The sequence below is a fragment of the Canis lupus genome, chromosome 11, assembly GCF_003254725.2.
Source record: "Canis lupus dingo isolate Sandy chromosome 11, ASM325472v2, whole genome shotgun sequence".
In the NCBI taxonomy this organism is placed as follows: domain Eukaryota; kingdom Metazoa; phylum Chordata; class Mammalia; order Carnivora; family Canidae; genus Canis; species Canis lupus.
Genome location: NC_064253.1, coordinates 21,581,849 through 21,608,643, shown reverse-complemented (window position 1 = coordinate 21,608,643; position 26,795 = coordinate 21,581,849). Strand labels below are relative to the sequence as shown.

The 26,795-nt window shown below is 46.1% G+C and overlaps 1 long non-coding RNA gene across 1 annotated transcript; it reads left to right on the top strand.

The window, feature by feature from the left end:
- Positions 1 to 1,522: 1,522 nt before the first annotated feature.
- LOC112650223 (uncharacterized) lies at positions 1,523 to 11,183 on the top strand. The gene is made up of 4 exons (XR_003130039.2): positions 1,523 to 1,629; positions 8,327 to 8,537; positions 9,133 to 9,261; positions 10,179 to 11,183. It is a non-coding gene; the product is annotated as an uncharacterized LOC112650223 (long non-coding RNA).
- The last annotated feature ends 15,612 nt before the right edge of the window (positions 11,184 to 26,795 follow it).

Below are 26,795 nucleotides of genomic sequence, written 5' to 3'. Positions count from 1 at the left end.
TGGGCCCTCTTTCTGTGTAGTCCCCGGCCCACTCTGGAACTGTCTGGGGGCTGCATAAATGGGCCAGAGGACCTCTGTGAACGGCCATTGAGGGGCCTCTGGAAGCAGGCCTGCCCTGACAAGTATCTGCTCTCTCTGAGGGATGCCCTGGAGTACCTCTACTGTGAATGAAGGCCATATCTATAGAGCATGCATGCTTTTTGAAAAACAAATCTCTGATCTTCAAAGTTCTGTTTGCTCTGTTTATTTTCTTCAAGGAGAACTATTGATAGATGAAGGCAGGTATTGCCTTTCAAAGGTAAAAGGAATCCCTCAGTGTTCATGTTGAAGAAACCATGCAAGAAAATGAATAGTGTTTGTGTGTGGAGGGGGGTGTTCCTGGGAGGGAGGGGGCTGGGTTCTGGGGGCTGGCTCCTTCCTCTTCCCTTGTTTCTGGGGGGCAGATGACTCTCCCCGGGGCACCTAGGCCTCCCTGCTCTTCCTCGGACCTTTCAGGTGAGAAACTTTCCATTGTTGCCTTATCTTGCGGCAGTCCGCCTAGCCGCCTTGCAGCGACCACAGGTGCGCACAGATCTGAGGCCCCGATCTGTTCCACTCTTTGTGCCAAGCAGAGCCGGGGACGCGAACCCCAGCATGAAACGGCGCCCACAACCACAAGGCCCGGTGTGCGCCCTCTGAAACTGTAGGTAAAGACAATTACCGGCAATTTCCATAGCATGGTTTGTTTTTTGTTCAAAGGCCATGGAGGTATTCTCAGCAGCAGGCCCAAAATATATAGTATTCCCACCGCACGCCACCCTCGTAAGTGTGTGATAAAAGCTGTGGTTGCTTTGTCCCGGCTCTTCCTTTTAACAGTCAAACCTTCAAGTTTGATGGTGAAACTGCTTTTTTTTCTTAAAGTGTACTTTGATGGCTCAGATAACGCTCCATGATAAGGAGCTGCCTTCAAAACCGCTCACTGTACCTCGTGCTCACCATTAGGATGCGCGTCACAAGGGAAAATCAGGTGCCCAAACTTATGAGAAATGGGATAGGAATGTGCTGAGTCTATGAATTCTCCTCATTGCTGCCTGTATTGGAGATTATGCAGAGAGAACGAATGAAAGGAAAAGAAAGGAAGGAAGGAAGGAGGGAATGAGGAAAGAAAGAGAAGAATCAGGCACTGATCAGAAGGGGATTTTATGAGAGGAAAAACCAGGAGCAAGTCCTAAAAAGAACTGTTTCCCCTCCACAAAAGTTGCCAAGAATCTGCACATTCATGCCCATCAATTTTCCCTAATTGCAAAGATTCCATGAGGCTGATGTTAAGTGGTCTAGAGGGTTTGGGGATGTCTGTGCTCTCCTGGGGGAGGTCCTGAGGTTCTGGATTCATCAGCCACAGGATCTCCTGCCATTTGATTTGAACTTTTCTGTTAGTTCATCAATATTTGGAATCTCCCAAGGGCTGCCCACACCGACAGTTATTACATCACAATAGGAACAGACCCTTGTGTGTGTAATCATTGGCTGGTTTTTCAAAGCAGGCTTCGTGTCCCTTACCTCCTCTCCCGTCCTGGAGAAGGTTGACATCAATATGGCAGCCAGCACAAGCCCCGCTAAGTGTAGTGCTATGCCCATTTTGCAGATGAAGTAAGAGCAACTAGGGCAATGGCTGCAGAAAATACCCCAAGGCCATGGGGTCCCATAATTGTGTCTGCAGAAACCAGGCATTTTCTTTCTTTTCTTTTTCTTTCTTTCTTTCTTTCTTTCTTTCTTTCTTTCTTTCTTTCTTTCAAGATTTTTATTTATTTATTTGAGAGAGACAGAGTGAGCAAGAGAAAGAGAGTGTGCATAAGCTGGGGAAGAGGCAGAGGAAGAGGGAGAAGCAGAGTCCCTGCTGAACAGTATCCCATGATTCTGGGATCATGACCTGAGCTGAAGGTAGACAGTTAATAGACTGAATACCCAGGCACTTGAGACCAGGCATTTTCAAAGACCTCTAAACTTCACATGGAATCAGTGGCTCCGCAAGTCTGTTGGAGAGACCACCTTGGCTCCCAACTTCATTTTTAGCTTTGCCTTGTGCCCTAGGGAACCCAGAGACCACAGAGACCCCTGGCCCATGAGGCACAGGGATTCAACCTGCTTGGGTCAAACTGAGGCTTGAACCTGGCTTACCAGCCATGTGACTTTAGGTGAATTACTTTATTTCTCTGGGCCTCACTTTTTTGGCTACAAAAACACAGGGTGTCTTAGGAAAAGCTGCCCAGTATCCTTGAGGGGCATGGCAGTTGGTGATGTGATTCTCTGAACTGCCCTGGATTTGCATAAGCAGAGCATCTTACTGGCTTTGAGGCACTCTCACATATCTTTCAGCAGCTCATTTGATCTCAGCCACAGCTCTGTGTGGTGGGCAGGCGGGCCTGCCGTATTTTCATATCACCATTTGAGAGATGGAGAAATTGAGGTGCATAAAGATTAAGTGGCTAGCCATAGGAAGTCTGGTAAGCTGGTGGCTGGCCAGGACCTGAACAGACATGTGGGGATTTCTGGACCGTCTCCTTGGCAGCACTTTGGTGAGAGGATCCCTGGAGGGACTGAGATGTGGCTCAGGGCTTCTGGATCTGGCTTGGAGTGCCTGGTCCTCTGAGCCTCCTTACCGTGGGCAGCTCTACTGCTGGGCCATTGGCTGCACACAGAGCGCCTGGCTGCATTTCAGGAGATGCTCTCTGAGGCAGCAGTAAAGGTCTGTCCATGGCAGAGAAAGAGGAATCACTGTTCCTGCAGACTTCCCACTTCAGTCCCCTTCCCAATGTGAGTCCACGTGCTCTGTCTTGGATCACACAGGTTTTCCCTCCAGGGATTCCCTCATTCCTCTTCCCAGTTGAAAAGTCCTAGCTATCCTTAAAGTCTAGACCAAAGAGCCCTTCTTTGAGCCTAGCACTCTACATAAATTTTCTTATTTTTTTTTAAGATTTTATTTATTTATTCATGAGAGATAGAGAGAGAGAGGCAGAGACACAGGCAGAGGAAGAAGCAGGCTCCACACAGGGAGCCCGATGTGGGACTCGATCCTGGGTCTCCAGCATCACGCCCTGGGCTGAAGGCAGGCGCTAAACCGCTAAGCCACCCAGGGATCCCTAAATTTTCTTATTTAATTCTGTTTATTCATCTGTAAGAGAAATAGAAATACGTACTGTCACATAATTTATTGCTCATTTTACAGAGGGTGGCGGTGGAAATTGAGGCTCAGAATGTTAAGCCATATGCATGCCTGACAAGACTGAGCTGGTAAGGGCTGGAGCCAGGAATTGAGCCGTATGACCTAAAAGACCTGCCCAGGACCCTTAGGTACCACACAACAGTGATTTTATCCTGTTCACAAAGCCCTTAGGGATCATCTCTCATTTTGAGCATTTCTAGCCTCCACAGAGTGTGTGTTCTGTGGGTCTCTCTTGATTCCCTCTCTGGGCCCTGAGTCTTACATGGCTGAATCCTGTTCAGCGCCATCCACTCTACACACTTGCCTGGCACATGGTTAATCTTAGAAACCCCTTGCCAGTCGAAGGCTCATATAGTGAAGAATTGCTGAGCAGAGAGGTGCCGAGACCAGCCTGGGGTCTACACACCTAGGGGCTGCTTCTGCTTCCAGGAGGTCCCCCAGAGCCAGGCTACTGAATGCTCCAGGACTCTAGGGCCCAGCACTTAGAGCATAGTAGTGCAGTGAATGACCCATTCTGTTTTTCTCACACTGACCATACACTTGGACCTGACTTTTCCAAGTAGGGAGAATAACGTGCTGTTTAAAAGCATGGCATCAGGGTTAGATGCTCTGTCCCCCAACCACTGTGAGATCCAGGGCAAGTGACTTCATGTATTTCATAAATTGAATACTTCATCCATCATAAGGTACACCGTATTTTATGTCCTACCAAGAAAGAAAAAATGCTCCCTGCCAGTAAAGCTATAGTAAACCAGCAACTGTAAGATGTGTCTCAGTTTCCAAGATATTAAGATTTGTAAAGGCACTTTACAAAAGAAAATATACGAATGGCTGATAAGCACATGAAAAGGTGCTCAGCATCATTAGTCACCAGGGAAATGCAAATTATAACCACAGTGAGATACCACTACCATATCCATCAGAACTGAAAACACACACACACACACACACACCCCAAAACTGACCATACACCATACTGGGTGTTGTTGAGGATGTGAATCTACTGTACTGTTGATGGGACTGTAAAACCACTTTTAGAAGAGAAATGAAAGAGAAATGAAAACCGATGCACATAGTAACTTATACTCAAGTGCTTAGAGCAATTTATTTGGGAATAGCTAGAAACTGGAAAGAACCCAAATGTCTACCACCAAGTAACTGGATAAATATACTGTGGTACAATCATATAATGAAATACTACGCAGCAATAAAAAGGAGCGAACTATTGATATGGGCAACATAGGCAACAACGTGGGTAAATGTCACAACAATCCTGTGGAATGAGAAAACCCAGACAAAAGAGAGTACATACTGTATGACTAGATTTACACAAAACTATAGGAGTGGTGGCTGGGTGGCTCAGTCAATTAAATGATTGACTTTGGCTCAAGTCATGATCTCAGGGTCCTGGGACAGAGCCCCACATCGAGCTTCTCACTTAGCAGGGAGTCTGCTGCTCCCTCTCCCTCTGCCCCTTCCCTCCTGCTTGTGTGCACTCTCTCTCTCTCTCTCTCTCTCTCTCTCTTTCTCAAATAAATAAATAAAAACCCTAAAAAAACCTGTAGGAAATGTAAAGGAATCTATATTGTCAACAAGCAGGTCAGGTGGCCTGGGAGAGGGGTGGAAGGAGGGAGGAGTGGATTTCAAAGAGGCGTGGGAAACGTGGTTGGCGATGGGAATGTTCATTATGTTGATTGTGGTAATGACTGCATGAGTGTAAACATGCAGAATTTAGTTGTCTACTTAAAATATGTACAGTTTAGTATACGTCAGCTATATCTCAGTAATGTTAATTTAGTTTTTTAGTTATATCTCAGTAACATTAATTTAGTTTTTTTATTTTTTATTTTTTTTTGTACATTTTAGAATAGAAAGATTTCCTTGTCCATGACCCAGGAATATTGCTGTGAGGCTCAAACGAGATAAGGCATCAGCCCAGCGTCTGGTGCTTTACCTCTGGAGATGGCTTGCAGTTTCTGTTCCCATCTCAGGTCCCTTTACATCTGGGCCTGGAGGTGGGAGAGTCCAGGGACCCTGCCCGGGGCCTGTAGGGAGCTGGTGTCATGCAGGCCAGCATTCCCCGTCTGGAGGGGACCCCCAAGCCCCTGTGGCCTCTTCCTCTAGTCTGACCTCAAGTGGGGTAAAGGGAAGACAACCCCAGCTGCCAAGGGCTTGGGAATGGTCTGGGTGGCAGAGCCAAGGGCACTGGGGACCCCAATATGGGAAGCCCTTAGCAATGGATGTTGGGTCCTTATGGAGGACAACGGACTGCAGCGAGCTGTGCAAATTGACATTGCCTCCCTTGCGGCCTGCCCGGGTGGATGCAGCACTCCTTACACACAACCTGCCCCGGCCGGGCCCCAGGTCTCCTGCAAGTGAGTGATTCAAAGCCACTCTTCACAGCGAGTGTGAGAAGCCCCCACCGCAGACCGCCTTCGGAGCAGGCCAAGATTCGACATTACTCACAACTTCCAGTACCTGCCTGAGTTCAAACAGGAAGCCTGGTTTTTCCTCTCGTGTCAACAACAGCCTTTATTGCTCTTTCTATTCTGGCCTCTGGGCTCTCTTGTGGAGTGGGTTTCTTGGGGTGAAAGTCTGGGGTGTCAGTGGCCATGGAAGCCCCAGCAGCGGATGCCTCGGCCAGAACCTCCTTGGCTGGGAAAGCCCAGGAGAAACATGATGTAGCTCATCTGTGGCTTTATAAACAAAGGGAGCATCCGGCCAGACACACAGTGGGCCTTCAGTATATGTTTGTTCAGCTGATCTAGACTGAGATGTGATAGGTCCCCAAACAAATGCAGTTCCTCCTAGGTTCCTGGCTCAGCAAATACGACCGCCACCTGCTCACCTGGGCCAGACACACCAGAGGTGCCTCCCTGGCTTCCTACGCCCTCATTCCCCACCCCAGGTGGACCCTCAGTCCCTCTGTCCCTCCTCCTTAGTATTTCCAATTCCGTCTCCTCGTCTCCATCCTTTCCATGATGGTTTGAATCTAGATCCCTGGCCCCCTTCACATGATGCTGTCATGCTCTTCTCTGCCTCACCTGGCCCCATTCCACCCACAGACCACACAATGGCCAGAGCCATCCTTCCTAGATGCTTGAGGGACCACATCACAAATGGACCTTCTTTGCTTCTTGTATACCTTGTGTGGTTAATCTACAATCCCTACTGTGGCCTGTACGGCTCAGGGAGGCCTTCCATCTCTCAGAACTCGTCTCTGCTCCCAGAGCCATCTCTATGTGCTGAGAACACCCTGCCACTTCATATGGCATTCCCTAAGCAAGTCTTAGGCTACCCGGCCCCCCCACGGCTTTGCATGATGCTCTGAATAGGCCCCTGCCTGCGCCGCATATTCTGCTGCAAAACCTTTCACCCCTCAGCTAAATGCCCTTCTCCACTTCCCTATCCCCTGTCGCTTTTCCTGAAGGATAGCCAGAGTTGATTTACTTCCTGTGCATGTGTTTATGGCTCAGTTTTGCATGGGCCACCTGTGCATAGCTCCAGCCTCTGAGGCCAGGGCTCTGCTTGGGTTCTGTGTCTGCAGGCCCGTCCAGTCCTGCCTAGTCAAGGAAGGTGTAGCACAGACCAGAGGCTTGGCAGCTGTGTGTCAGACAGCCTTCTCTGTGCCCTTCACATCCTCAGGGGATCTAGGGTCTGGAAACACCTGGCATCTGACAGCAACTCCCCACCTCTCCACTGCTCCCCAGGCTCCCTGATGCAGCTTGCTTTATAAGGAACACATCCCCAGGCTGATAATTAGGGGGCAGGGCCAAAAGGGAAGAGTCTCTTCCCAGGGGAATTTCTGCCTTTTATGTCCCCCTCCGCTTTAGCTGGACGGCTGACCTGTGGCCAAGGCTGAAACACTCACAGACAACCCACTTTCCATTTCTGCCAAACTCTGAAGAAAGTATTTCAGGAGCAGCTGGTCAGACAGGCCCCCTCTGGGTTGGATGGGTGTTGGGAAGGCGAAAGGGAGGCCTTGCTTATCTCTACCACAGGGAGTACTTGCCTCATAGGGTTTTGTGAGCATTGAACCAGTGACTGTGTAAAGCCCCCCTTTTAAAAAATATTTTATTTATTTATTTATGAGAGACACACACAGAGAGACGCAGAGACATAGGCAGAGGGAGAAGCAGGATCCCCATGGGGAGCCTGATACAGGACTCCATCCCAGGACCCCAGGATCATGAGCTGAGCCAAAGGCAGATGCTCAACCACTGAGCCATCCAGGCATCCCTGTGTAAAGCTCTTAAACAGAATTGGATGCACAGTAAGTGCTTTCTGTTAGTTACTTCTAGTGTTAGGAGGTGCAATTTGTTAGTACTGTGTCTTGATGATAATGATGATGAAGAAGGTCCATGGGCATTTCATCATGGTGGGGATGTACAGTCACAGTGTGAGGAGGGTAGGATGGGGGACTGAGTCATACATAGATCCCTCTCTCATGAGGCTCTGTGAGGGTAAAGGCTGCATCTGGCACATGGTAGATGCTCAGTAAGTGTTTATTGAAAGGATTTAGTTTTGATTTTTTAGACCAGGCTGAGATTTTCCCTATGACAGGGAAGGAAGGCTTTGCCAGGCAAATGGGAGAATAAGGAAGTTTAAAGATGAATGTTTAATCTCTTAAAAGAAGAAATACTTCTTTTAAGAGAAATATTGGCTTCTCTTAAAGCCAGTGGCTCAGTGGGTTAAGCATCCAACTCTTTATTTTGGCTCAGGTCATGATCTCAGAGTCATGGATTGAGCCCCACATTGGGCTCTGTGCTTAGCAGGGAGTCTGCTGGAGATTCTCTCTCTCCCTCTCCCTCTGCCCCTCCCCTTGCTCATGCATGCACGCATATTCTCTCTCTCTCTCTCAAATAAATAAATTAATCTGAAGAAGAAGAAGAAGAAGAAGAAGAAGAAGAAGAAGAAGAAGAAGAAGAAGAAGAAATACTTTAAGTGCTTACTTATGAGGATAGTGCTAATTAGTAATAATTATTACCTGGCCATTAAATCAGACCTCCTCCCGGAACTGTTAGATACCCACCTAAGCCCCAGTTGGGCTATGAGTGGGCAAATTGCCATTTCTTTAAGACAACCTGATTCTCTCCTTGTTATTCCTGCCTCTCACCTCTTCAGCTCCTGTACCTAATGGCCTTAGGTCCTTGGATGAGAAGATACCCCTAGAGGCTATTTGGTCCAGCCCTCTCCCTTACAACTAGATGTGCATGACCATGATGGAAGGAAAGGCATGTCCTGAGTCCTTTGAAGACTGCCACAGGGCAAGAATTCTCTGGGCATGGAGTCTCTCCCATATACCACAGAGTTTCCTTGTTGCTGAATCCATCAGGTACCAGTCTTTGCAGGGGTGCTGGGGAGAGAGCAGTGAGCAAAGCTGACTCAGCTTTGCCTGCCCAGGGATCAGGGTCAATCTAGTAGGGGAGATGGAGAGATGGGGAGATGGACACAGCACAACCATTAGACACATATAAACATCATTGCAACATGTACTACATACAAAGGAGATATCCAAGACTAAAATGAGAGCTGGGGCACCTGGCTGGCTCAGTCAGTAGAGCATGAGTTCAAGCCCCACATTGGGTATAGGGCTCACTCACACAAAAAAAGACTAAAATGAGGGCTGACCTCAGCAGGAAATGACCCAGTCTGGGGAACTCAGGAAGAAGGTCCCAAGAAATGACAGGTCAACAGGAATCTAAAGCCTGCATCGGACTTATCTTGGTGAATGAGGATTTGGGGAGTCAACAGTGCAGGTCAAGGGCACAGTGTGTTAGGTCCTGAGGTCTGTTGAAAGGACAGAAGAATGGAGGAGTTGTACAGTTGAGCAAGGTTACAGATGGCCTGGAGAAGAGGGTAAGGACCTGGGGCTGGGCTCTGGGGATAGTCACCATGACACCCATCACTGTTCTTCTTGCTCTGTCTAGGTTTGCATGGAAAACAAGCTTTCCTGGTGGATGTTTTCACAGCATATGTGAGGATTAGCAAATACCAGATCTCCACTTACCTGCTTGGAGCTCCCCCCGCCATCACCACACAATTCCTTGCAGGGTTGGGTAAGCATCCTTCTTCCCTACTTTCTCTTCTAAACTCCAAGTGCTCTTTGGGAAGGGGAACCGGCAGTCCTCCCATTGCTAAGTGATTGGGATGGGTTTGGGGGAACCAGGAGAAGAAGGGCTAAGGCTGTTATAGACACCTTATAGGTGAGATTGACTTGGCCTGACTTTGCTCATCCTATGAGCAAAACCTCTGCCTTCCACTTTACTATACAGCACTTCTCTCTTCTCAGGATGACCTGGCATTCATGAGCTGGGGCTGGAGCTCTGGCACCTGACTCCCACCCAGGTTCTCTGCCTGGCACCAGGGTGCAGGACACCCCCCACTCCAGCATGCTTGCTGCTTGGTTTGACTTCCTTTTTCAAATTAGATCTAATTTCCATTAAAAACATTTTTTTTTTAAAGTAAGCTCTCTGCCTATCATGGGGCCTGTACTCACGACCCCGAGATCAAGAGTCACGTGGTCTACTGAATGAGCCAGTCAGTCGCCCCTCAAAGTTTTTATTCCTTCTTTCAAATTGACTTCTAATGATGTAAATAATACAGATATTGAGGGTAAAAACATGGCTAAAGCTAAAGTTCTCCCATCCCAGTACTCTACCTGGGGGTTATCTTTTGAATGGGTCTTCTTCCAGTCTGTTCAATGCATTTTCATTTATATGTGTATAGATACAAGGATAGATTGTTTGGTGTACTTTTTTTTTAAACATAAATCTGAGTTCTGTGTATTATCAAGCAACTTCCTTTTCCACTTAACGGTACATCTTAAAGATCTCTGTATCTGTAGCACTGCACGTCAAGGTATGTAAACCTACCTTGTTCTTTGATAATGACAGCATAGTATTCTCAAGTGTGTATTCCCATAGGTTAATTAACTATTTTGTCACTGATGAATATTCATTTATACCGTTTCCAGATTGTTACCATCACAAGCAATACTGTAACAACATCCCTTTTTCCTGGTGGCTATGAGAGGGACACTTGTGCACCTGAGGATTAGACCCCAAAGGGCATTTGGTCAGTGCCTTTGCCTGGAGCTGAGTTTGGACACCCTGCATCTCCTGGGTTCCCTGTCCTTTGACCCCTGAGGTGTTGTGCATGAACATCAGCAACCTTGATCATCAGAAAGAAGCTTCCTCTGGACTGCTGGCTTCTTTGTTTGTTGCACTTATCAGAAGGGAGGAGGGAAGAAGCCTCAGTCACCATGCTACAAATCTGGTGGGAGAGATGGAAGCCCCTTTGGAGCTCAGGAGAGCTGCTTCAGGCCCCTGGTGCAGGCAAAGTTGGATCCAGTTCAATCCCAGTGCAGAAATGTTATCTGAGTTAGGTTGTGTGCCTGTGTGTGTCTCTCTCTGGGGTTATGTCTAAATCTTGAATGTTTTCTCTGATGTGTTCATAGTTACCATCCTAATGCTTAGCACAAAGTGCCTAACAGATCCTTGTTGAGTACATGAATAATGAACTTAAGCCCTTAGAAGTTGTCTGCAAGATGAGCTCAGGATGCTTACTCCCTGGATATGGGGGATAGGCTGCCCGGCCAGCTATTTAGCTGTTTGAGACTCTTCTCTGCACTGCTGTAGCTGTGGGGTCTGGGGCCCCCACCAGGAACAACCTCTGTACAGCCTCAGATGTGCAAAAGGGCCCTGGGGAAGGCTCTGCCGCCTATGCTGGGGTTACCCTGGGACAGACCTAACCGCGGAGGGGAGTGTGGAGAGGGGGCACCGGCTTCCCCCTTCTCGAGGTGGAGCTGGAGGGAGTGGAGCGGGAGCTGGCGCCCAAGGTCTGGGGGCAGCACGAGCTCCGAGCTCCGAGCAAGGCTAAGCTCTGTCCAATATCCCATCACCCACCGGCCCTAACTTGCTAGCTCTGCAGTAATACTGGAACTGGGGGGGGAGGCCGGGAGGGAGGAAGAGAATTTTAATCCTTTCAGACTCAAATCTTAACTTCTCATTTCTTTCATGATACCCGCTCCTAACCCAAAAAGCGAAAGCCGAGGCCGGGGGAATTCTGCACGGTGGAAAAGCTCAGGGTGTTACTTTTGTTCTGGGTCGGGCCGGCCTTCTGCAGCTCGTGTCTCAGAGCCAAGGTGCCCCCGGCCCAGGGCGACGAGTCTGCGGGTCGGGTTCCCGAGTGGGGCTGAGTCGGGGCCTCGGAGGATGTCCCCCGAGGCTGGGCGGGGAGGACGCGCCCACCTGCGCAGCCCTGCTGGGCTGGCCCTGCGCACCCCCCTGGCCGGCTCGGCGGGGAAGGGCCAGTCCTAGGAGGCTGTCCTGTGTGAGCCTCCCAGCGGAGGTCCCCCCCAGACCCCCACCCCCAAACCCAGCGCTTTCAAGTGGCCGCGACCGCCGGCGCCCCCCCCCCCCCCCCCGGCCCGGCGCCGCCCCCGCTGCGCCCGCACCTTGGCAGTGGCCGAGTGCTTTGCATAGAAATGGGCCCGGCACCCGCTGGGCACTCTTTGCAAATTCCTCCCCGGGAGGCCCAGCCTCGGGGCCGCTGCAGGGGGTCTGAAGGCCGAGGTGTGTAAGGTTAGCCCCTCTAGCCTCTTTCATGATTGAATACCTCCTCCCGACTTGGGGCGGGACTGTCAGAGCCCCCCAACGGTCCTTCTGGAGGAAATGGGGGGCGGGCTGGGGGGGCGGGAGGGTGCGGGAACCAGTTTTCAACGGAAAATCCAACGTGTTTGTACCAGAACTTAAAAACTGTGCAGACCTAAAACACAAAAACCAAAAAGCCAAAAAAACCCGTGCAGACCTTTCATCTGGCAAGTCCATTGCTATGAAAATAACCATAAGTGTGTGCAAAGATGAACATTACAACACATGGGGACTTGGTTTAAAACTGGGAAACCGTGGAAATACCTAGCAGTAGAGAGCACTTGTATTCTCTAATTAACTACTTGACCGCGGGTCACACAAACCGTTGGAAAAACTCACGACTTCAAATCGTTCGCAATGATGATGTAGCATATTAATTCCCCGCAAAATGCTCGTGATATTAAATGAAAGCAACAACTACATACACCGGTATGGAGAAAAGACTGGAGGATACAGGATACCACGTTCTTATGGTATTATTGTCACAGGCTTTTCTAAAATTCTTTACACTTTATGCCACAATCATGTATATGTATAATTTTTATATGGATAAAACTTCAGTTATAAGATTATAAAAACAAAATTCTACCAGGTTTCTCAGTAATTTCTCGTTTGAGTAGCACCCAAGACTCATCATTTTTTTTTTAAATGTTTATTTATGATAGTCACAGAGAGAGAGAGAGAGAGAGGCAGAGACACAGGCAGAGGGAGAAGCAGGCTCCATGCACCAGGAGCCCGACGTGGGATTCGATCCCGGGTCTCCAGGATCGCGCCCTGGGCCAAAAGCAGGCGCCAAACCGCTGCGCCACCCAGGGATCCCAGACTCACCACTTTTTAATGTATTTTTCTCTTTTCAAAACAGGTCTTCAGTCTTGGGATGGGTGAGCAATTACTGTTATTCCCATTTCACAGAAGGGAAGGCTGGTGCTTGGGAGGTGATGGATGGTGCCCAGGCGTGAGGCACACTGTGCACTTCCTCAGCACAAAGCTCCTTGGAGTTGGGGGAGCATGCATGGAGAAAAGGAGTGAGAAGAGCTGCAGGCCAGATGTTCCCTTTGGGGTGTGGCCAGGACCCAGGCATTCTTGGCTTCCCCACCTTCAGCCTGCAAACCACCCCACTGCAACCCAGATCTGCAACAACGGCAAAGTAAGAAGTATTAGAAAATGTTAGAGCACAAGAACAGGAGCCCCAGACCACAGTCCAGACTTTGGGAGTCCTAGGTCTGGTCTGATGCTACTCAGGGGACCTGGGATGGTGGAGGGACCTTCTACAGAACTGAGACTTGTCAAACATTCCGCTTTGTTCCAAAAAAAAAAAAAAAAAAAAAAAAAAAGCTAGCTATTGGGGTCCCTGGCTGAGTCAGTCAGTAGAGCGTACTAACTCTTGATCTCTGGGTTGTGAGTGCAAGCTCCTCATTGGGTATGGAGTCTACTTAAAATAGCTAGCTGCAGGAGAGTTCCTTCTCACCTCTGTAAAGCCATCATTCCCCCCACCACCCACCATCCATTATAGCTGGTCTCTCTCATCCACATTAAGAACAGTACTGAAAAAAAAAAAAAAAGAAAAAGAACAGTACTGAATTAGTAGGGGATGGCTGGGGAGAAAGAAGGGTGAAGGAGAAGTCTGTCTTGGGATGTATTCACAGGGTTTGAGCCCAACTGAAATGGCTACAGGCATTGAAATGGGCCCCTCAGTCTTCATCATAAAGTTTAGAGAACAGTAAAAAAATTTCCCTTTTCTCTAGTTAGCTTTGGTGATCTTTTGAAGTTCTTGTTTCTAACTTGGCAGTTTATAAGTCATTCTATGCTTCTGAGTTCTTTAACATTCATCCTTGTGTTCTTCTGAAAGCACAGTAAAACGTGGGGGGGGGTGTCTGCGTGGGCAGAGTTTTGCTGGGGCCCCCAGAGGGTACTGATACTAAGTCAAATTTGCTTTTACTAAAACACACAAAAATCACCTCCCAGAGAACTTCTCTCTGTTCTAAGTTCACTTTAGATGAACATACCAATTCAACATAAAGATTTTAAAAAGATTAGGGACGCCTGCATGGCTCAGCAGTTGAGTGTCTGCCTTTGGCTCAGAGCATGATCCCAGAATCCTGGAATCGAGTCCCACATCAGGATTCCTGCATGGAGCCTGCTTCTCCCTCTGCCTGTGTCTCTGCCTCTCTATGTCTTTCATGAATGAATACATAAAATCTTAAAAAAAAAAAGATTTTCAAAAGATTAGAAATAATGAAGAAAGGAAACCAAGACACACAGGATAGAAGAAACAGCTCAAACTCCACCATGAATTTTCAAGAATGGATTGATACCTAAGTTCTTAGATGGAAGAGGAACAGTGATTTCTGAGCAGAAAAAATAGAATCCCTCTATAGCTAGCCACATTGTAGTGAAACTTCACAACACCAGAGACAATGAGAAGATCCTTAAAGAAAACCACAGAAAAAAAGAAACTTTCCCTGCAAAGAAATGATCTTTAAATAGCCTTCTCATCAGCAGTGAGAGGCAAGGATGCTATCTACAAAGTGCTGAGGGAAATAATTGTTCCTAAAATTTTATGCCAAACATGTTATTCAAGAATGAGGGCAAAATATGGGGCACTGGGGTGGCTCAGTGACTGATAATCTGCCTTTGGCTCTGGTCATGATCCCGGGGAACTGGGATAGAGTCCCACATTGGGCTCCCTGCATGGAGCCTGCTTCTCCCTCTACCTACACCTGTGCCTCTCTCTTTCTGTGTCTCTTATGAATATATAAATAAAAACATTTAAAAAAAAAAGAATGAGGGCAAAATAAAGACACTTCAGACAAAAAAGGGGGGGGGGAGAAAAAGATGTTTTCTTACATGCCCTCATGGAAAGAACTGCTAAAAGATGCTCCTCAAAGAAATTATTTTTTAATATTTTATTTATTTATTCATAAGAGACACACACAGAGAGGCAGAGACACAGAGAGAGAAGCAGGCTCCCCACTGAGCAGAGAGCCCAATGCAGGACTCCATCCCCATCCCAATCCTGGGACTCCAGGATTACATCCTGAGCCTAAAGCAGAGGCTCAACCCCTGAGCCTCCCAGGCATCTCAGGAAGAAAGAAATTAATCCCAAAGGAAGCAATTCAAGGAAAGAAGCATCCCTGAGAAAAAGTATGTGTGTGGGTAAATCAAAGTAAGCCTGTATCTAAAAAGCAACAAAAGCAACAATAATAATATTGGCAACTAATCTTGGAAAGTTTAAAAACAAGAAAGGATAAAGTACTAGGCAACAATAATGGTTAAGATGGAACAGGGTAGGCACCTGCCTGGTTCCATCGCTGGAGCCTGGGACTCTCACTGTGAGATCAAGCCCCATGTCGGGTGTAGAGATTACTTAAAAATAAAATCTTTTGAAAAACCACAAAGAAAGATGGAGCAGGGTCATTGGTGTAAAGCATTCTAAGATTCTTTTGTTTTGGAAGAGCAAAGAGTAGAAAGTGAATTCATTAAGCTGCTAAGAAGTCATAAGTCCCAGGATGATTCTTTCTATTTATTTATTTATTTATTTATTTATTTATTTATTTATTTAGATTTTATGTATTTATTCATGAGAGACACAGAGAGAGGCAGAGACATAGGCAGAGGGAGAAGCAGGCTTCTCCCTGGGAGCCCTATGTGGGACTCAATCCCAGGACCCTGGGATCACAGCCTGAGCTGCTCAACCACTGAGCCACCCAAGCGTCCCTCTATTCCTTTTTCTTAAAGAAGACCCCCAAATTGAATAAACTTCAGGTCCCATAAAAACTGGATTTGCCTCTGGGATAGGGTTAATGTTTTATATTCAGATTTTATTAGAGTAGTTGTGTATGTTTTGTAAACATACACATGTTGATCTGCTGAAAGAATAAGAAACAGAATGCATGACTTCTAACCCAGTAGGGAAAATAAAGATAAGAAAATTGGACTAAACTATGAAAAGCAGAGAAAGAGAGGGAAACGACACCCAGTGGGCTCAGTCAGTAGAGGATACAACTCTTGACCTCAGGGCTGTGAGAGTTCAAGCCCCATGTTGTGTGTGGAGCCTACTTAAAAAATAGATAAATAAAAATAAAAAGGAAAGTTGGCGGGGGGCGGGGGGAGCAAAGAAAACACAAACTAGAGTGTCAAATGTGGCCAAAATTCTTACTTAAACATTGATATCTGTTCTCCATTTGTCATGTAGTAATAAAAGTTTTTATTGAGATATAATTGATGTATTATTTTCAGATGTATAACATAATGATTAAATATATGTATATTTTGCAAGACAATTACCATAATTAGTCTAGTTAACATCCATCATCATGTAGAGTTAAAAATTTTTTTTTGGTAATAAAATTGTTAGCCATGCAAATTTAAAATCTGTATCTCTCATCCTGCTTTACTTACAGACAAGGCCATGAGTAGTGACCAGAAGTGATATTGCAACTTGAAGGGAATTTACCTTCTTTTTCTCTTCTGGTTGGCTGCAATTTTTTTTTTTTTTTTTTTTTTTATAGAGAGAGAGAGAATGAGATCCTGAGAGTGAGTGGGAGGGGCAGAAGGTGAGAGAAATATTTTTTAAAAAAGATTTTATTTATTTATTCATGAGAGACACAGAAAGAGAAGCAGAGACCCAGGCAGAGGGAGAAGCAGGCTCCATGCAGGGAGCCCGATGTGGGGCTCGATCCCAGGACCCCGAGATCAACACCCGAGCCAAAGGCAGATGCTCAACCACTGAGCCATCCAGGTGCCCCGAGAGAAAGAATCTCTTTAAAAAAAAAAAAAAAATTATTTATTTATTCATGGGAGATGCAGAGAGAGAGGCAGAGACATATAGGCAGTGGGAGGGGGAGAAGCAGGCTCCCCACAGAGATCCCGATTCATGACTCCATTCTAGGACCCCAGGATCACCACCGGAGCCAAAGGCAGACACCCAACCACTGAGCCACCCAGGTGCTCCTGAGAGAACCTCAAGCAGGCTCTCTGCTGGGTGTAGAGGCTGCTTGAGATTTTCCCTCTGCCTATGATACATACCCCCCCCACACACACACACCCCGCCCTTGGAGAAGCATTCTCTCTCTCTTTCTCTCAAAAAAAAAAAAAAGTGTGTGTGTGTATATATATGTGTATACACATATACATACACATATCTTATACACATATGTATATTCAAATATATATATATTTGAAAAAGACAAAAAATAGGCTCAGTACTCAACACAAGAATTAGAAAAAGAATAACAAAATAATTTGAAGAAAGTGGTGAAAAGGAAGTAAGAATGGAAACAAAATAAAAACAAGGAAGCAATCAATAGAGAGATAAACAAAAGCAGAAGTTAGTTCTTTGAAAAGACCAAGCAAGACCTGGGACGCCTGGGTGGCTCAGCGGTGGAGAGGGAGCCTGCTTCTCTCTCTGCCTCTCTGTCTTTCATGAATAAATAAATAAAATCTTAAAAAAAAAAAAAAAGACCAGGGGATCCCTGGGTGGCTCAGCAGTTTAGCGCTGCCTTCGGCCCAGGGCTTGATCCTGGAGTCCCAGGGTCGAGTCCCACGTCGGGCTCCCTGCATGGAGCCTGCTTCTCCCTCTGCCTGTGTCTCTGCCTCTCTTTCTGTGTGTCTCTCATTAATAAATATAATCTTAAAAAAAAAAAAAAGGATCAAGACAAACCTCCAACCAAATGAACCAACCAAAAAAAAAAAAAAGAGAAAAGGAACAAGTAATACTAGACTGATTAATTTACTAATTGGTTAATTTAAAATAATTAAAAAGTGAACGTAATAAAAGATCTTGTAGAGGCTTTTTTTTTAAGTTATGAGAAAATACCACAAGCAACTTTATGCTGACAAACTTGAAATTTCAAAAGGAACATATAATTTTCTAGAACCTTGTCAACATTCAAAACTGGTGCAGCAAGTTAGAGAAAAATAGAAGTCTCATTTATTGTTGAGTAACAAGTTACCCTAAAACAGAATGTCTTAAAACAACAATTTTTTCTTTTTTTCTGCTCATGATTCTGTGGGTCCGCAGGTTAGCCAGGCATTCCCTAAGAACAGGCTTCCTTCTGGTCTCACCTGGAGCCTCAGCAGTGGCAGCCAGCTTGCTCCTCTTCTGAGTCTGGATGGTCCAAGGTGCCCTCCCTCATGTGATCTGCAGTTGATGCTGATTTTCAGGTGAGTCCTATGTTTCCATTAGGTATTCCAGGCTTCTCATGTCAGCAGCAAGATTCCCAGTAAGCAGCAGAATAAAGCAAACCCCAGTGCACGAGTGCTCTCAAGCCTCTGGTTAGGTCACATTCGCTAATATTTCCTTGGCTAAATAATATCAAATGTTGGCCAAAGCAACTCAGTGAATCAATGTGGCAGGGCATTTATTATTACAATCAGCTAAAACTAAGTAGTTAAAAATCAACCCTCTCTATAAGCATTCTTTTTTTTTCTTTTTAAGGATTTTATTTATTCACTTAAGAGAGAGAGAGAGAGAACATGAGCAAGTGAGGGAGCATGAGCTGTGGGGGAGAAGCAGAGTCCTTGCTGAACAGGGAGCCTGCTGTGAGGCTCACTCTCAGGACCCAGGGATCACGACCTGAGTAGAAAGCAGACACTTCACCCACTGAGCCACCCCGGTGCCCCCAACCCTCTTTATAAGGTGGTGTTCCACACTGGATACTAGAACAGAAAAAAAGACGTTAGTGGAAAAATTGGTGAAATCCAAATAAAGTCTGGAGTTTAATTAATAGTAACATACCGATATTTCTTTTTTTTTTTTTTAAGATTTTTATTTTATTTGAGAGAGGGAGAGAGACAGAGAGACAGAGCGCGAGCACATGAGTGGGATGAGGGGCAGAGGAAGAAGCAGACTCCCTGCTCCCTCCCCTACCCTCCTCATTCACTTGCTTGCTCTAAAAAAAAAATAAATACTGAGAATAGGATCAGAGTGATTTATGAGAGAATTTAATGTGTGATTTATAAAAAAATAAAATAAATGATTCGTGAATCAGGCAGCTTCCCATCAGCAAGTAGAGAGGAGAGCTCCTGTGCACACTTTTTTTTTTTTTTTAAGATTTTATTTATTTATTTGACAGAGACAAAGAGAGAGAGAGCACAAGCAGGGGGTGTGTGAGAAGCAGGCTCCCTAGAAGCAAGGAGCCTGATACAAAGCTCCATCCCCAGGACCCTGGGATCATGACCTAAGCCAAAGACAGACCCAGGTACCCCATGTACTCTTATTAGGAGGGGCCAGGTGATAGATAATGCTATTTACAATTTTTGCACCAATTTTCTGTAAACTAGAATTATTCCAAAATTAAAAATTTCTTTTAGGGACACCTGGATGGCTCATAGTTGAGTGTCTGCCTTTGGCTGGGGTGGTGATCCCGGGGTCTTGGGATCGAGTCCTGTGTGGGGCTCCCTGCATGGAGCCTGCTTCTTCCTCTATCTGTGTCTCTGCCTTTCTCTCTGTGTCTCTCATGAATAAATAAATAAAATCTTAAAAAAAGAGAAAAGTTTCTTTTAAAAAACCAGCAGTCCTGCAACATACTGAAAAACTACTGGCCTATATAGCTTTATGGGTGATTGTTGCCAAATAACTCAAGTAATAGTCATCCCTCTTTTATTTAAATTGTTCTAGGGGGGAAACGAACAAGGGGTAGTGGAAAGAGAGGTGGGCGGGGTTGGGGTGATTGGTGATGGGCACTGAGGGGGGCACTTGGCGGGATGAGCACTGGGTGTTATGCTATATGTTGGCAAACTGAACTCCAATAAAAATTTTTAAAATTTTTTATTAAAAAAATTTTTTTAATCTTAAAAGTAAATACAGCTTATTTTAAAAATTCAAAAAAATATAAATTGTTCTAGGAGCACATGGCTGGCTTAGTTGGTGGAGCATGCAACTCTCAATCTTGAGGTTCTGAGTTCAAATCCTACTCTGGGTATAGAGATTATTTAAAAGTAAAAAAATCTTGAAAAAATTTGAAAAATGTTTCTAGAAAACTGAAAAAAGAAGGAATGCTTCCTAATTGACTTTATGAAATTAATATAATCTTAATAAGTAAGATTATGTAATACAATCTTAATATATAATTTCTTAATATGAAATTAATATAATCTTAATATGTAATATTTTATGAAATCAATATAATCTTAATAATCTTAATGTGTCCTTAATATGATTAAGGAAAATAGGAGAAAAAAATTATATACCAATGTCATTTATTTCATCCTAAAAAATATTAGCAAATTGAGTATATGTATATAATTGATCCAACTGGGATACAAAAATAATTTAAAAGTAGGAAACCCCAAGTTGGGTCCTCTGGGTGGAGCACTTGGTTAAGTGGCTGACTCTTGGTTTTGGCTCAGGTCATGACCTTAGGGTCATGAGGTGAAGCCTCACATCAAACTCTGTGCTCAGTACGGAGTCTGCTAGTTTCTCTCTCCCTGTCCCTCTCCCTCTGCCCCTCCCTGTGCTCTCTCTTTCTCATAAATAAATAAATAAATAAATAAATAAATAAATAAATAAATATTTAAAAATAAAATTAGAAAACCCCAAGAAACTTATCAAGTTAACATAGCAAAGAAGAAAACCCAATTTTAGTATATGTGCTGCTGAAGCTAGCACAACAAAACCCATATAATCTTCTCAATAGATACAAATAGCATTTAAAAAAAAGAGTTTATTTATTTATTTGAGCGAGAGAGAGAGAGAGAATGAGAGAGATCATGAGCAGAGGGGAAAGGGGCAGAAGGAGAAGCAGACTCCCTGCTGAGTCAGGAGCCACATTATAGAGCTTGATCCCAGGACCCTGGGATCATGACCTGAGCCAAAGGCAGACACTTCACTGACTGAGTCACCTAGGCACCCCACAAATAGCATTTTTAAAAAAGATTTATTTTAGAGGAAGAAGGAGTGCATGTACATGTGCATAAGTGTGGGGACCGGCAGAGGGAGAGGGAGAGAGAGAGAGAATCTAGAGCAGACTCCCCACTGAGCATGGAGCCTGATGTGGGGCTCTCTCTCACCACTCAGAGATCATGACCTGAGTCAAAATTAAGACTCAGACACCCAACTAAGTCACCCAGATGCCCTGCTAACAAATAGCATTTGATAACAATTTAACATCACTCATTATAAAAAACTCTTGACCATTTCAGAGTTGAAGGAAACTTCCTAAACCTGAGACAAGATATTTGTCAAATATCTACAGCAAAGGATATTCTTTTTGTTGTTGTTGTTATTTTTAAGATTTTATTTATTTACTTGTGAGAGACACACACAGAGAGAGAGAGAGAAAGGCAGAGAGATAGGCAGAGGGAGAAGCAGGCTCTCTGCAGAGAGCCCAATGTGGGACTTATGGCGGGGGACTCAAGGATCACACCCTGGGCCAAAGGCAGGCGCTAAACCCCTGAGCCACCTAGGCGTCCTAGCAGATGATACTCTTAATGGTGAGACTTAAGATGTATTTCCTTTGAAATCAGATATGAAAAAAATCTACATGTGTAGTGCTGATACCATGCAACATTGTACTAGATATTTTAGCTAGCATAGTAAAACAAGAACTGAAAAGATAAAAATTGCAGTGGAAGAAAAAACTGCAATTTTATGTGCAGATGACTCGTCTAGATAAAATATTCAAGGAAATCCACAGGTAAACTAAACTAGGAAGTGTTCAGTAAGATGGTTGCATATAAGGTTAGTATAAAAAATATGATAGAAAAATTTAATTGAAAAAAAAAAGAAAAATTTAATTGTTTCCCAGAGGAACATGGAACAGGGTGAAGAATAGTAGTCTTCACCCAGGTGTATACACTTTGTTTCTTGAAAGAAAGATGGGGTTCCTGGATGGCTCAGTTGGTTAAGTGTCCTACTCTTGATTTCAGCTCAGGTCATGACTTCAGGGTGGTGGGATGGAGCTCTGTGTCAAGTTCTGTGCTCAATGGGGAGTCTGCTTGTCCCTCTCCCTCTTCCCCTCTCCCCATGCTCATGCACACTTTCTCTCAGATAAATAAACAAGGGACGCCTGGGTGGCTCAGTGGTTAAAACTGCCTGCCTTCGGCTCAAGGTATGGTCTTGGGGTCCCAGGATCGGGTCCCACATTGGGCTCCCTGCATGGAGCCTGCTACTCCCTCTGCTTGTGTCTCTGCCTCTCTCTGTGTCCTTCACAAATAAATAAATTCATAAATAAATCTTTTCTTAAAAATTGGTTCTTTGGAAGGGGTACTGGGAAGAGCTTTCATTTCCTTATCTGTACCACTTCAGCATTCACTGAACAGTACTTCCTGAGTGAGCACCTCCCCGGTGCTGGGCTTTGTGCCAGGCCTTGGAGATCAGACTCCTAGTGTTGGAGTGGAGCATGGGCTGCGATAATGTGTGCGAGGGGCATCAGCATGGTGGCTGGAGCACGGCTGCACTCAATATATGGTGACCATTATTATTACTGGCTCCTAAGGAAAGGCATGAAGTTTTCAGCTGCCAAGATAAAGAGTCAGTCTCTCATTAGTCCTGCCCTTGGCTTTATTGCACCCAACACATGTTCATTAAAGTCTGTGTCCAGCCTATTCCACACAGCCCAGCATGTAAACAAGTCATCAGGGGCAGAGGCCCCTAGTGGGGCAGCCCCAGCACCTGGGGATGTGGCGGGTGCAGGGAGGCTCGTAGACTCCATGGATCCGGAGAAGAAGGATGGAGCCCTGGTGGTGCTGTGATGGCCTCTTGAAGTAGACGAGGGGTCTCCTGGACCTCCACACAGGCCTGGCTTTGGCCCTCATTTCTTGCTGCTTGGGCCTCTATCCCTTAGCCGCAGAATCGAACACAGTATAACAAAAGGAAATAAGCAGGACCTCACACTTGGGTGGCATTTAAGTTTGCTGTTGCTCAGAGTCTGTTTTTGAACTAAAGGAATTTTGTGTGGGGCAGGATTGGGTGCGGGGTGTGGGGTGTGCCTCACTTCATTGTTCCAGCACAAAAGAATCACCCAGTTCTCTGAAAATTCTGGAAGCCCTTCCACGCCAAAATAGCTCAAGGATGTGCCAATGCTCAGAAGGCCCGAGGTTGGAGCTCCTGTTGGTGGGGAGCTTTTAAAACTGGCCTCCTGGCACCGCGAGCAAGGCTGCTTACAGCCCTGGGTGTGGGGCATGTCTTGGAGGGCAGGGAAGTGCCTCCCTGGATCCAACACCCACTGCACGAGGCAGGCGCCCTGGCTCTAAACTTTCCCATAGTTTCGGTTGGAAGATGCCGTCTTTGAAACTTCGCTAGGCTCTGACGCCAGCCAGTTTCCTCCTGGTCTGGAGCCCAGGGACCACGGTCCAAGCATGCCCAAGCCCTCCTGCTGGGCTTGCACCCCTGAAACTGGCCTTGGCTCTGTGGCCTGGGAGCCCAAGAAACTCTTGTTGGCAGGCAGGGACAGAAGTGGTAAGAGTACTCAGTCTGCTGCTCCTGTCAGGGTTAGTCTGTCTTTCTTGCCGTCTTTCTTCTAGCTTTCTCTCCCTTTCTTTCTTTCTTTCTTTCTTTCTTTCTTTCTTTCTTTCTTTCTTTCTTTCTTTCTTTCTTTCTTTCTTTCTTTCTTCTTTCTTTCTCTTTCTTTCTTCTCTCTCTTTTTCTTTTTTTCTTTCCTCCACTCTCCTTTCTTTCTTTGTTTCTTCTTTCTCTTTCTCTTTTTCTCTTTCTTTCTTTCTTTGGACCTTTCTTTCCCATTGCCTCAAGCCTAGAGCTCTGTAGCTCCCTGCCAGCATTGCCTCCTCACTGGCTGGCAAAGCCTGCTTGGACAGAAGGCTGGTAATTTGTGACTCATGGCCTGTCTCTGACCATGGGCAGTGCTGAGTCACTGGGGCTTGCCTGTTCTGCCGAGGAGTGCCAGGGGTGGGGTAGCCCCCTAGGAAGGCACTGGCAGGGGTGGGGGGACGCCCCCTTACCTGCTGGGTGGGGCTGGCCTCAGCTCATGGGGGGGCAGAACCTGCCTGCCGGGGCTGTGCCCCTTGAAGAAACCCATGCAGCCAGGTCTGTGCTGTTGTATCTGGGGCATCTGCCTCAGGAAGGCCTCCCCGCTTGGGTCCCCTTGGTCCCTGGGACTCCGCTGGCTGTTGGCCCTGACTGGAGCGTACCTTGCATAATCAAGGCTGCTGCAGTGGGTGGTCTGTCCACTGTCTCTCTGGAGATCTTGAGATTCTGAGTCCTGGGTGAGCCAGGGATGGTGAGGCTGCCGACCTGGGTCCTCCAGCCACTGACTTGATCTTCCTTCATTTTTCACTTAGAAAAGGACAGAAGTAAAAACAGTGAGGAGCACCATTTCATGGGTTCTGCTCATCAGATTGTCAGAACATTTGAAAGGACTGATAATGCCCAGTGTTGAAGAGAATGTAGGGAAACGGATGCTGTTCTGTGAAAGTGGCTGCAAGAGGCCCAGCCCCTTTCAGAAGGGCCACTTGCAGTACCTACTAGTCTTCATTCATTATTTTATTTAGATTCAAGTTAATTAACATATAGTGTAGTATTGGTTTCAGGAGTAGACTTTTTTTTTTTTTAAGATTTTATTTATTCATTCATAGAGACACAGAGAGAGAGAGAGGCAGAGACACAGGCAGAGGGAGAAGCAGGCTCCATGCAGGGAGCCCGACATGGGACTCGATCCCGGGCCTCCAGGATCACGCCCTGGGCTGAAGGTGGGGCTAAACCACTGAGCCACCGGGGCTGCCCAGGAGTAGACTTTTTTGAAGTGTCTATTAACATTTTAAAAACACATATACTTTTTTTAGAGATTTATTTTTGGGATCCCTGGGTGGCTCAGTGGTTGAGTGCCTGCCTTTGGCTCAGGTTGTGATCCTGGAGTTCCCAGATCGAGTCCCACATCGGGCTCCCTGCATGGCACCTGCTTCTCCCTCTGCCTGTCTCTGCCTCTCTCTCTGTGTGTCTCTCATGAATAAATAAAATCTTTAAAAAAAAGCAACAATTAAATAAAGACCATTAGTAGGGTGATGTATAAATAAAGTAGGCTCTACTTTTGAATACAACTGTGAAAAAGAACAGGGTAGATCTGCATGTACTGAGTGATATGAAAGGGTGTTTGTGATCTAAAGTGAAAACAAGTCATAGAATCACATATTTCATAGGGCCTATTAAACAAGCAGAACCTTGTATGTGCGTGTATACAGCTCTGCATGCACACGCATTCACACATCCACATATGGAAGTATGTTAATAGTGGTTTTCTCTGGAAACAGTCTGATCTTTGAGATAATGGGAGACTTTCACTTTGTAATCTTTATATTCCCATTTCGTGTGACATTTTTACAAGTGGGTCTTTTAAATAAAAACAAAACAAAACAAAAACAAAAACAAAATAAACAGATGTCCTCATGCATGATGAAGACTCATATGTGTGTGTATAAATATGTCTATATATGAGAGATGGGAGAAGAGTTCGAGATTTCTCCTGCCTCCCCCAGGGCTGAAAGCTCTTCCCAGAGCCCATCCTCCCTCAGGTCGGATCACCCAGTTGGTGCCACAACTGGGCCTAACTCCCATTCCTACACAGCTTCCCATGTTGACCCCCCACCTCTCCATGTTACTTCCTTGGGAGGGGGGGGCTGTCCCCATCCTGTGTTCCCAGAGTTCCCTGCCTGTTTCCTTTGTGGCCACTTCACACTGGTTACACCCCTAATTTGCTTCCATGCAGCAACAAACTAAGGTGGCATCCTGCCCCTCATATGCATAGAGAGGAGCCTGGGGACTTGTGCAGTGAGTAAATGAATAGAAGGGGATGCTTGGGTGGCTCAGTGGTTGAGCGTCTACCTTGGGTTCAGGTTGTGATCCCAGGGTCCTGGGGTTGAGTCCTGTATCGGGCTCCCTACGGAGAGCCTGCTTCTCCATCTGCCTGTGTCTGTCTCTCTCTCTCTGTGTCTCTCACGAATAAATAAATAAAATCTTAAAAAAAAAAAAAAAAGAATAGAAGGATGCTGGGGGAAGGGACCCCTGCCATCACTCAGCCCACTTTCCCATCCAATGCCCAAATGCCCTCTGCTGGCACCTCTGGTGGTGGGGCGCCCACTCCTGTCTGGGCAGCTCACTGGGCCTTCCTGCGCAGAGTAAGCGGCTCCCCGTGCTCCACAGGGAGAGGGCCAGGGGGTCCCGCATTTCCCAGGTAAATTTAGTCTGTAATCAGTCCAGCAGGCAATTTCGGAGCTTGACAGCCTGAAATGCAATGCCTCCCTCTCTCCAGCCGGGAGAGCCTGCCAGCGAGACCTCATCCAGTCCTAGCAGGCCAGCCCCACCCTAACCATCGTGTTGGCAGGGTAAATTAAGCATTAAAAACAAACTAATTAGTACTTCAGGGTAGCTTCATTCACAAAATTACCTCACTGAGGACGTGTCTCATTTATAACCGACTTAATTAAAAGAAACTCGGTAAATTCCTGTAACAGATGAGGACAGCACTTTCTAGAAACGCCGTAATTGAAATGTTTTACTGCGTGTATCAAATGGTTATTAAATCTTTAATATCATAATTCCTTAAGAATGCCATTGTCAGTGACAAACAGCAACCCTCACAACAAAGGAGCTAATTGTTCCCTCCTCTTGGCTCCGCAGCCCACAGGAAGTCATAACTTCTCTGTTGTACTTCTTTCTTTGCATTTTTAATGCGTATGGGTGCGTGCCAGCCCTGGGAGGAATCCACCATAAAGATTAAGAATGGGAAGAAGCCCTGTTTCTGACTGGTTGACTTGAGGTTTAGAAAAAAATGCACCTTTCCCAGGTGAGGCTCTGGCAGGCATTGGTTGAGTATCTGCCACTGTGGGTGGGCTGTGGCCTTGGGGTAGCACAGGGATGCTGAGTGACTCCCCCAAGTTACCCAGCAATGTGGAGTTTGGAGAAAGCTCCCCTGTGCGGTGTTGGGTGGCCTGGCTGAGGCTCCGTGGGAATGTGCCCTGAGGCAGGCAGGATAAAGTGTGTACAA